The sequence below is a fragment of the Chenopodium quinoa genome, unplaced genomic scaffold (genome assembly GCF_001683475.1).
Source record: "Chenopodium quinoa cultivar QQ74 unplaced genomic scaffold, ASM168347v1, whole genome shotgun sequence".
Classification (NCBI taxonomy): Eukaryota; Viridiplantae; Streptophyta; class Magnoliopsida; order Caryophyllales; family Amaranthaceae; genus Chenopodium; species Chenopodium quinoa.
This window is the reverse complement of record NW_018744858.1, coordinates 1,416,199-1,428,251: the sequence shown is the minus strand read 5'-3', so window position 1 is coordinate 1,428,251 and position 12,053 is coordinate 1,416,199. Positions and strand designations below refer to the sequence as shown.

Below are 12,053 nucleotides of genomic sequence, written 5' to 3'. Positions count from 1 at the left end.
ATTTCGGATTTGGGGGTTTTCAAATCGGTCCATAATTCTTGAAATTGTTTGTTCCATTTTGTTATGCTATGTTTAAGGAGTTTTTTGCAACAAATTTCATGAAAACTGGCTAAGTACTGAACCTTGTATGAGCATGTTCTTGTTCAAGTTCATTTTTTGCACTTTTCTTCGATTCTTAGTTCGGATTTGCTGTTTTTGCTTGCTCATTTTGTTATAATTGTTTTTTAAGAGATGAATTATAGTGTTATGCCTACAATTATGCTCATGAATCATGTTTTGAAAATTTTGATTTTGAGAGATGCGCGAAATGCATGTTTTTTCTACTTTTTGCAATTTTCAAGCTCCAAAATAATTGTTTGGTAGATGATAACTAAATTTGGGTGATTATTATTCATCTATGAACTATTAATTTTCAAGACTTTTAGAAATAATCTTTAGAATGGTTAGTTGAATCAGTATAGGTTGGCTTTATGGGCGTTTGAGCCCCCATTTACTGAGTTCAATTATAAGTGTCGTAGCCCCCAAGTACTAGGTGGCATTCGAGTTAGTGTTTTGCCCCTTTTTGCAGTCAATATGCTGCCAAAATAGGTCTAGGATTCGTTCTTATGTTTCTCTTAGGACTTAGAAAATATATCCCATCAATTGATTGTTCGTAGCATGGACTCTCCCCTGTTTTTTTATGCTGAGGAGATCTTAGGAGGACCAATTCTTAAAGAGGTGGTTCTCCCTCGAAAGAGGACGACACGTGCTCGTAAGGAAGGCCGAGAGCGACGCGTCGATGCTGAGCAACGTCGTCACGAGGAGTTGGTTTGGGAAGCTCCTCCCAGCTGGGATCAGCAGGTCCTTAAATGGGACCCGGATCACCACATTTCGATTCGGGGTTGACGCGGCATAGTGAGTTTCTTTTTTTTTCTTTCTTTTTCTTTCTTTTTTTTTTCTATTTCTTTTCAAACCCATCATAATCAAATTTATTTTCAAAGTGAGCTTATACGGTTCGAGTGACTTGGGGGTCGCTTTGATACTTTACCTGAGGCAGTGGAGGAGGTGATAGAGCTTTCGGGGGTCGATCCCCAGCTGGCGGCTCTTCTATCGAGTTAGCTTGCGTCACTGGCTTTCCTTCGCGGGTTGCTGAAGTTTTGGTGTGATTCCACCAACACTTTTCACTTCCCGTGGGGAGAGACAACGGTTAGACTTCTCCATGATCACGAGTTTTCCTTTTGGAGGCGAGCTCGTGGTTTTGGGGAACGTGAAGGGGTCAGACGAGAGACTGTGTGACCTCGAGAGGGATTGTCTTGCGGCGGCCCTCCACGTGTATGCGCAGTCTTGTCTGTACTTGGTCCTTCCCGATGAGTTGTTGGCTGATAAGGTTGATCGGTAGTGTACTCTTGAGCAGCTAGCTCGGATATATATTGCTCATGTTCTTTCCGTCACTATTCTGAGTGGTCGGGGAGAGCATTTTGCCGTCGGGTTACTTATTTGCCTCAGTGAGCTAGGGCAAGTGGGTAACCTGAACTGGGCGGAGGTTTCGTATGCCCGTATGCTTACTGCTATGGGCAAGGCGACCCGAATGATGGATTCCACGGAAACTACTGAGGTGTCTCGGATCTCCATTTCATGGCATGACCGTATTCTTTAGGTGCGTGTTTATTTCTTTTATTTTTTTTATTATTTTTTATTTCATCGATCTTTAAGGCGATTGTGTTTTTGTTTGCTTATTAGGCCAGGGGGTAATCGTGCCTACCTTTCTTAGCCCCTAAGATGATCGGGCCGACTCGTTTCCCTATTGGCCATCGTTTGGTCATAATAAGGAAGAAACGAGCTATTACAGCCGGCGACTTTCGCTAGAAGATTCTTTCGGCGACTCGTGTATCGTCGGTGAGTGATAAGTGTCATTTATGACACATTTTAGGGTGTTTTTTATCCCTTAATTTTAGGGTTATTTTGGTGTTTCTTTGTTATTTCTAGTCCTTTTAGTCTTGTTTTAGTTAATATTGTCTTAGTTTATGTATTTAGACCTTAGTTTGCAATAATGTGCTTTATGCTCGGTTTCTTGCTTAGTTTTGCTTGTTTTCCTCTTTATTCTCTTACTTTGCCTTGCTTTAATCCTTTATTTAGGTGCTTAAAGTGTCTAAATGTGTCTACCTGACAAGGAGAGACCAAGATGCAAAGTAAGAAGCTTTAAAGTGAAGAGCAATGGAGAAGAGGAGGAAAAGATAACAAGATTAAGCAGAGATGATGCGGAGATAGCACAGCTGCAGCTACCACGGGTGCGGCCTGTGGTGCGCGGGCGCAGTGATCTGGGTTTTTCTTCGCGCTTAATCCCCGATTTTATCCTTTTTCTTCTTGTAATATAAATAATGCTCGACCCTATTTTCGAGTGGGATTTCTTTGAGCAGATTTTTACACTTTCTCTCTCCTCTAATTAGGATTAAGCTTAGATTAGGATTTTCTCTCTTTAGATTAGGAGTAGTTTTAGAGAGCGAAAGCTTGGGATTTCAATGGAGAATTAAGATCTTGAAGAAGCAATTATGTGGATTCTCTTCTCATCTATTCAATGAGCTTTTCTAACTTTCTCTCACCTTTGTTCTTTCTTTAATTCTTGTTTTTGCTTAATTCTTTGTTGATTAGAGTAGATAATTAGATTACTTGTTTGATTCTTGCTTTAATTCTTGTTTACCTTGTTTTCCATGTTTTTCTTCATTATGATTGCTAAGATTTTGTTCTAGGGTAGTGGGTGATGAATGATTGTGATGTTTGGTGATGATTATGATTGTTTGATTGAGATTATTGGATTATTTGAGATATTTGATGATTTATTTATTAATTGAAGTCTCTTTGGCCCATTGATTTCATGATTATATTTGTTTCTAGACTATTTGTGCGGAAGTGAGGTAGTTTAGGGCGTTTATTCATCAAATAGCTATTATTGACTAGTTGTGCGGGAGTGAGCTAGTTGATAATGGGTGTTTGACTATCTAGTGTGCGCGGTAGTGACCTAGGTAGTTAATTTACCCCCCTTAATTTCATTGTCTCAATTGAATTGTTGTTGGTTATTGATTGCATCATTAACGTTTTGATCCCCCACCCTAGTGTCTTTCTTTTCTTGTAAATCTCGTCTTTGCCTTATTTTATTTTATCCCTCTTTTATATGTTTCTCAACCTAGCTTATCGCCTTAATCAACTCATTTCAATACCCTTAGTCCTTGTGGTTCGACCCTCTACTTGCCTTATACTTGTATTAGGTAGTTGAGTAATATAAATGTGTTTGATAATAGGAGGTTAGTCCAATGACCTTATACTAACCTATTATCAGTGAGTATGGTTTTACAACATATGTCCATATTATTTTGTTTTAGTCGTCATCATTTTTTGACATGAAGTTGTATTTTGTAGTTCGACTTTTGCCCTTGGGGATCCCTGAGGTTGTCCGGGCAGGTGCTGTTCGCTGTCGTTTTTTAGCGCTCTATCAGGGACTCTCCTTGTTTCACCGGACAGTCGCGTGGTTTATAGGCGAGCGCGTTGTCTGGCAGTTTTCGTCCGAGGAGCCTTTGGTTCCTCTAGACCCTCCGATTCAGATGCTACAACCGAACCTGCTATCTACGAAGGATCGAGCTCAGGAAATCCTTGGTTATCCTACGGAGCAGATGGTTTTGCCTGGGGCTTCCTACCAGACTTTTGTTGCATCCAGGCTGACTCCTTTTCCAGCTTTTGTTCCAGTTAGTCTTTCTTTCTCTAGATTTTATTGTATTTTTTCGACGTTCGGATATTGACCCTTTGTTTGTTTTAATCTTTGTAGAGGGTCGAGCTGGGCGGTTGGGGTGCCTCTTGTGGAAGAGATCTCGTACACCGACACTTTTGGATCGGTGATCCACGAGACTCTTCCGGCAGCAAAGGATGAGGCCATACCGTTGTCCCAGAGACTGTTGAGTCGGTATGTTTATTTCGCATATGTACATAAATTTTTATCTATCCTACACGTTTTATAACTTTCCTTTTGAGAACAGGTTCCACGAGAGACTCAGAACGGCATGGTGAGGACCCTTCAAGCTTTCCGAACTGCTTATCGGAGGGCCCCCGTGGCTTTGTCATGCCGTGATCATCGAATGGTCGCGGTAATTTTTACTTTCTTTTTTTTTTATCAAAGTTATTACATGAATGTGTATTAATATCTGATTTGGATTTTGCAGGATGTGCAGCAGCCTTTCAGGAGTCGCCGAGCACCCTGATTCTACTTTTATTTTTTTGATTAATGGAAAATGTATATATACTTTTATATATACGATATTTGTACATACGACGTATTTTGTATATATCGCCATTTGTCTTTTATCGTATTTTCATTTTCCATAAAAATATTCGCGCAAAAATTTGCAAAAATTTCCGAGGGAGGGAAAGGGTTCCCGACTTACCCCCTTAAAATACAAACGAAAAAAGGAAAGGGAAGGGAAAAAAGTAAAATAAAACAAGAAAAAGGAATAAGGAAAGGAAAAGAAAAAAAAGGAAAAAGAAGAATAAAAATAAAAATAAAATAAAGGAGAAAAATAAAAATAAATAAAATAAATTAAAAGGAGAATAATAAAAAAAAAGGCAAGCGTGTGAGTTAATCATAAAACCGTAATAAAAGTATCCATTATTCATTAAGTGAAACACGAAAATAACCGAAAATTCGCTGCGACATGCTAGGCGCGCGCAACTCTGTGGTTTGTGCGCGGACGTCGCGCGCAGGTGATTCAGTTGCGCGAGGGTGAACTTTCCTTTGAGCGTATTTTGCCAAAGATTGGACTGTTTTGGTCTATTTAAACACGGTTACATCTTAGAATTTTGATCATCTCACATTCATTCGACACAGTATTACTCAAAAAGGATTCTTATTACTTTCTCTTTTTTTAGTATTACAATGGTGAAAACTTTTTAGCAACGTTTGAAACAATGGGTTACCTCCCTTTCTAGTGAGGATGAGCCAGCTTTTAAAATATACCATCTAGACGCCCTACTAAGTTATATGCAACTCAACATTCACTACACGAATAGAGCAAATTGGCAATGGTTCAAACCCCCCCCCAAAGGCAACGATTTTGAACCGTTGCGTATTAGAGGGTTGCCAAATCCCAAAATAATTGGCAACGGTTCAAAACCGTTGCCAACTCAAGCAATTGGCAACGGTTAACCGTTGCCAACTCAACAAATTGGCAACGGTTAACCGTTGCCAATTGCTATGGCGCCTTTTTTTTAATTAAATTTAATGTAGTTGGCACCAGTTCACCGGTGCCATTGACTTGTTTTTTTTTTTTAACACTTCAAAATCAGCATAAACATACACCATAATCGTTATTCTCAAAAAAAAACACCAGAATCGTATCATCATTCAGCAGTAATCACTAATGAACAACAATGAACACCATAATATACATGAATATATTATATTAAATAAATTGTTATTTTACAATTTATAAAAAATTATATAAATAAAAACGTAACAATGAACAACAAAACACCAAATCCTTGGATCTTGAATCCTTCGTCTATGAGAAATTGCTGTAGTTGTAATACTACCTGCATCAATTAAATTAAAACCCCAAAAATCAGAAAAAATTTCGAACCAATAACCTGGAAACTAATAAACCCAGAACTTTAAACAAAGAAAAAACCATTGTTACGTTTTAGTCTGGAACCTAATAAACCCAGAATAAACCAATAATCTAGAACCTAATAAACCCAGAAAAAACTAACAAAAAAACTAGAAACAAAAAACCCAGAAAAAACCAAAGTAATTCGAACCTAGAAAATTCGAAAAAAATCCGAACCCAGAAACCTAGAAATTTAAACAAAAAAACTAAAAAAATTCGAACCAATCAAATTCGAAACCCAGAAAACAATCCGAACCCAAAAACCCAGAAAAAACCAAAGGAATTCGAACCCAAAAATTCGAAAAAAGTCCGAACCCAGAAACCCAGAAATTTAAACAAAAAAAACCAAAAAAAATCGAACCAATCAAATTCGAAACCCAGAAAACAATCCAAACCCAAAAGCCCAGAAAAAACCAAAGGAATTCGAACCCAAAAATTCGAAAAAAATCCGAACCCAGAAATTTAAACCCAAAAAATTCAAGAAACTAAGAAACCGAGAAAAAATCGAGAAAAAACAAAAAAAACCAGGTATTCGAACCTAGAAAAACCCCAAAAAAAACGAAAAAATTTCGAACCCAGAAATTAAAACACGAAAAAAAGCAAAAAAAATTCAAGAAAATACCTTGCTTGGTAGCTATAATTGAAGAAGAACGAAGGATTTGAGAGTTTAGAGAGATCTGAGATGCATGCAGATGAGAGATGAGAGAGAACGAAGGAGCTCTGAATGAAAGATCAGAAAATAAAAGGAGAGAGGGTTGATGAGAGAGAATGAATTTGAGAGAGAGATAGAGGGGCTAAGGGAAGGAGAAGCCGAATTTTTTTTTTTATAAAATCCTTTTATTTTTTTTATTTTTTTTTTTAAAAATAATCAGTTGGCAACGGTTAACCGTTCCCAACTCTAACCCTTTTATTTATTTTTTTTAAAAAAAATTTATCAATTGGCAACGGTTAACCGTTGCCAACTCTTACCTATTTTTTTTTTTAAAAAAAAAAAAAAATAAACAGTTGGCAACGGTTAACCGTTGCCAATTCTAAAATTTTAATTGGCGCTCATTTTAGTTGGCAACGATTTTCATGAACCGCTGCCATAGGGGGGGTGCCTATTTAGTTTTTTCTACTAGTGATTAATTTTGATTTTCTTCATGCCGCCGTAATCATTGAACTCTAACCACCATCTTTTCCTCTTTAAAGGGGATGAAATAACCCCATTACCTGGCGAGTTCGAAGATATACTAGGCTTCCCAGAAAATACTCTCCCTGTGACTTATGCCCCTAACTTGTCAGATTTCAAACCTGCTTTTCAACGATTTTTTGGCTTGAATGACAATGATATGGCCAAAATTGATATGGAGCATGGCGTGAATTTAACTCAATTCATCAAACATTTTGTAACTCCTCGAAACAATTTGACTAAACAACGTTTTAAAATTCGTGCTTTATGTTTTTGTCTTGTTGTCAATTGTTTACTAAGGACAGGCAAATAATATGGAGATTATTCAATGGTGTCCATAGTTGAGCAAATAGAGGGATGTCATTCACCCAATCCACTAGCCTTGGCGGAAACTGTGCTTTGCTTGAATCGACTTAGAGGGGATCCAAACGAGAACGGTTTCACCGGAAGTCCACTCCTTTTACACGTACTTTTTTTTTACGTACCTATCAGCCCGCGCAACTTTGAAGGTTGTCCTGGCATGCACGGCGCAAGTTTCCCAATTGCACGGCATGTGCGACTCTTTCTGTTGCGCGCGCCACTTGTTGTCGTGATGTTCGCAATCTAATTTTTGTTTGTTTTCAAAAAAAAAATTTAGCTCATGGATCGCTTGCGAATCGCCAATCAGCGTGATAGGCGTGTCGCGTACCTAACAAAAATAATCTAACGAGACCACTACTATGTAGACGGGCAAGTAAGGATCGAATCTTAAGAGACTAAGGTTCACCGAATTAAATAGACTCAAATTATCGCTAAGCAAGTAGCAATCAATGGTGAAATAAGCTAAGAACTAATGTATGAAAAAATAGAATTAATCAAAAGAATATAATGAATCAATAAACTAAAATATCCAAGATCAATTATCACCACAATTACGATCGATGCAATTATCTATCTACACCTAGCATACAAATCCAATTAACATGGGGAAAAGTAAACCCTAATCAATACCAAGGACCTCTCTCGAGTATCAATGGCTTCTCTAACCATAATCAAGTCTATTCTCATGGAATCATGCAAATTAGAGACATTAAACACTTTACTTCTCTTCCCAATTATCAATTCAACTACTCTCGTGATGAATCTCAAACCCTAAATTGATTTACTCAAATCCATTAAAACCCAAATCTCGTTCTGATTAGAACTATGGAATAATAACAATACTAATTATCTCTAATCTAATATTGGCATAATCACAATCAATTTAGCATAATTAATTGCAATAGTCATTAGAGAATTTAAAGAATTAATTCATGCATCAATCACAATTGGGCTACCCTAGATCTTGGAATATAAAAACTACTCACGCATATTAGCAAACCCTAAAACAATAATCAATGGAGAAAACATAATTAAAAACAATAATAATTGAAAGAGAAGAGAATAGAGATGAATACCAATGATGCTTCGATTGAAATAACTCAAATTGTTAATCAACAATAATCAAATCTAATGAAGTAATTAAAATGCTTAAAAGAAATAAACTAGGGTTCTAGAGAGAGAAATAAAACTTAAGGAATTAATAATGTATGTTCTAAACTTGATTACAATGGGTATTTATACCCTTAATGAAATAAAAATAAGAAAACAAGTAAACCGGAATCGCAACACATTGCCCAGTCAGACCGGGCAATAACACCCCGATCGGGCATATATGAGTTCTTCGCAACACGTTCTTCTTCTTCTACTAACCCTCGGCGCCCGATCCAACCGTGCAGTGGCTGCCCGATCGGGCACGAGGCACATCTTGCCAATGCTGCCTTGTTCTTCGAATAACCATATCAACCACCACGCGCCTGGTCCAACTCGGCATGGGCTGCCCGATCGGGCGCGTGGGATTAATTGCCCAAACAGCTTCCTTTCTTCAATATTAACACCATCCAATAAATCCTTTTGTGCCCGGTCTGGTCGGGCATGCATAGCCCAACCGAGCACAGTAGAAAAATGATGTTTGCTTGCAATTCTTCTCAGGCTTAGCTCATGTTTAGCTCGTGTTTACATCCTTGTCCACTAACATCTCCGTAAACACTCAAAAACGTGTCCGAATCATCCGAGAAACTCTAAGTTCTTGTAAAACTTATAAAAACACACCGAACACATTAGAGAAGAGAATGTTAGCGGAAAATGGCTCTAAAGAGCCTAAAACCATGCAAGAATGTAATGAAAAGTCGGGATAAATCTATGTATAAAACGTGTATATTAAATTCCCCCAAGCTAAACTCTTGCTTGTCCTCAAGCAGGATAGTAAAAAATAATCAACAACCAAACAACATACTTCACCCCATAATGCAATTTTTAAAACACGGACTCAAAATCGAAATTAAACAAGCATGCATCCTAGCCAACCAATCAAATCACTCAAACCGTCGATCCACCTAATTAGTCGTCAAACAAGACTAACCATGTATATTTCAAGAATCGATGACTAGAATATCTCACCTCGGTGGTCACTCAGCACACTTTTTATGTGGCGAGCTAAAAATGAGCTGGATCTCTCACCGTTCCCACCAATAATGCATTCCCTCCATCTCACAACACTCGCGTGTTTAGAGGGTTATAATATCACTCAACCTAATCAAACGTCAACTCGAAATGTAACATATACTCCAGCATTTTGACAAAAGACTCGCTTCACATGAACACAATGCTATGCACGAAGATCGGAAGGACTTTTTCAAGCTTGTAACGTAGGCCGGGAATAAGAATGGGTAGGAAGTAATTTTGGAAATGAGGGTTATATTAGTCTAACCGGGGAGCTATCAAATGCAATGAGTCACACCCTCGATTCACCAATTTGATCAACAAAACGCATACCCAACTACAATGGAAACACCTATTACCCCTTTCACATACTTTTCCAACTTCAAGCTTTTTTCTTCTTTTTTTTTCAAGAACAAGGATACTTTCTTTTCTTTTGAGTTCAAAATTTTTCTTCCTTGTTGCTCCTTGCTCTTTGATTCATTCTCTTTTTTTTTTTTCAACAACAACCTCCATGCTAGTTTTCCTTCTTTTCTCTCTTTTTTCATATATTTCACATCAATTGCAACTTGAAATAGAATCACACAAAATACCACATAATATAGCTCCCCCAAGCTAGACTTGGGAAAAGTAACCAATTTTGGGGCCAAGGGGTAATTTTTGTGAAGTTCATGAAAAATATAGTCAAGCTACAACATGGGTGAGCAAGAAGGGAACAAATATTCTAAATTCGTCTGGAGGTCACCTAATGAACAATGGCCTTCGTCATTTCAACGTGCACGTGCAATGCATTATGACACACTACTAAAAAACTAAATTAAAACTAATATCAATGTCACACCAGGAACTAAACACACATGAATGAATAAATAAGGCTCAAGCCTCACGGTTAAACACAGTCAAGCTCCTAAATCATACATGGTTAATAGCTTTGACTACTACTAGGGACCAACCAATTCAAGGTCAAATCATGATATTTTAGTCCACAATGCAAGTCTTTCAATCGAAATTAAATCAAAACCTTTTGAGCATTAAGGATAGGGGCACAGGGAAGTAGTTCAATGGCCATTCATTATCATGATTTTCGTATTTTTCAATTTTTTTTTTTTTTCCAGATGAAAGCATTAAACCTTACTGCTAGCCTAAACACACTAAAGTAGAAAGAAAGAGTGAAATATATACCTTTTGTACACAAGGACTTCCCCGCAAGCTAAATGATTAACGGACGTCAATTTCGTTAGTCATTAAGGGTTAATTGTGCCACGTGACATCTCTTGATTAGTTATTTTTTTAATTTATTTAATTAATTATTAATAAAATCAAAATATTTTTAAAAAAAAACCAGCCAGCTACCGCCGCCTCCCCTGAACCCAACCACCGCCGCCGCCGCCTCCCATGAACCATACGCCAACACCGATGTCGGCGCAAATCCCACCTGAACCCCTGCTTCGGCGTTAGCCTGACCCAACCCCTTGAATCGGCCCAAACCACCATCCCCGCAACACCTAAAACCCCTCCCTCCCTCCCTCGAAAAAACCTCCCTCCCTACCTGTCGGCACTCCAAAACCCCCTCCCCCGTACCGGAGAAAGCAATTCACCCCCCCTACCATCTTCGCCCTTTCCCCAACTTCATCGCCGCCAGCTGTAGAAAATCACCACCCCGATACCCTAAAACTCCAAAATCGAAACCCTAATTTTGGTTTTAAGGTCTCGATTTTGGTTTTAATAAGGTTTTAGCGTGCTGGTTCAAGGGGAAAGGGGGCGTTAATGGCTGGGAGAGTGGCGAATTAAGTTCGCCGGCGTAGAAGAGGGGGTTTGGGCACCGGTGAGTGGTGATGGAGGGTTTTTCGAGGGAGGTGGTTTTCGGGTAAAGGAAGGATGGTTTAGGGGAAAGGGAGGGGCGTCGACGAGGCAAGTGGTTTTGGGGTGGCGCCGACGTTGTGGTTTAGGGCGGAGCGCCGGCGAGGGGTGGTTAGGGTGGGGGCAGGTGGCTGGCTGGGGAGTTTTGGGTGGTTGGGTTTATTTTTTTTATTTTTTATTGATTAAAAGAAATATAGACTAACGAGTTAATGTCCTTTACTAATTTGCGCATTTGGTGACATTGTTGTTAAACTCAGGTGTATATGGTGTATTTGAAAAATTTCATAGGTATATTGTAAATTAACGAATTAGGTATTTATTAAAATAACCATTGTTTTAATCCTCCATCAAGCGTGACCAAGGGCGTCAGAATTTTGGTAATGGTCAATACACTTTGACTGAATCTAAGTCAACAATATTTTTTTGGATAATTTGTAAATTTGGATAATTTGTAAATTACCACCAAAAAAATGTACCTGATTTTAAAATAACCACCCATTTAATTTTTATTTTTATTTTACCACCCCTTAAATTAAATAAGCGCTCAGATTACCACCCATTTCATAATTCCGGTGGTTTTCCGTCTGTGGACCCCACCTAATGGGTGGTAATTTAAATATTTTCCCTATATTTTCAATTTTTTCTCTCTCCATCTTCCTACTTTCTTCAACCTTCTTCCGACCTTCTTCAACCTTCAATCCTACATTTTTCTCTAATTTAAGCAACAAAGCTTGGAGTAAGCATGTCATATCCAAGAACCTGATGAGCTGAAGCCAGGTGCATACTCATCAATCATGGAGAAACATCATTTTGCAAACGACTCCTGCAAAATACCAGTTATAAGGAAAAAAAATTGAGTGCTGAAGTGGAAGTTTTGA

The 12,053-nt window shown here is 38.2% G+C and overlaps 1 long non-coding RNA gene across 1 annotated transcript; it reads right to left on the bottom strand.

Annotated features, from left to right (window-relative positions):
• Positions 1-5,392: 5,392 nt before the first annotated feature.
• LOC110704701 lies at positions 5,393-6,448 on the bottom strand. The gene is made up of 2 exons (XR_002507990.1): positions 6,250-6,448; positions 5,393-5,553 (listed from the first exon to the last, which is right to left on the bottom strand). It is a non-coding gene; the product is annotated as an uncharacterized LOC110704701 (long non-coding RNA).
• Between the last annotated feature and the right edge of the window lie 5,605 nt (positions 6,449-12,053).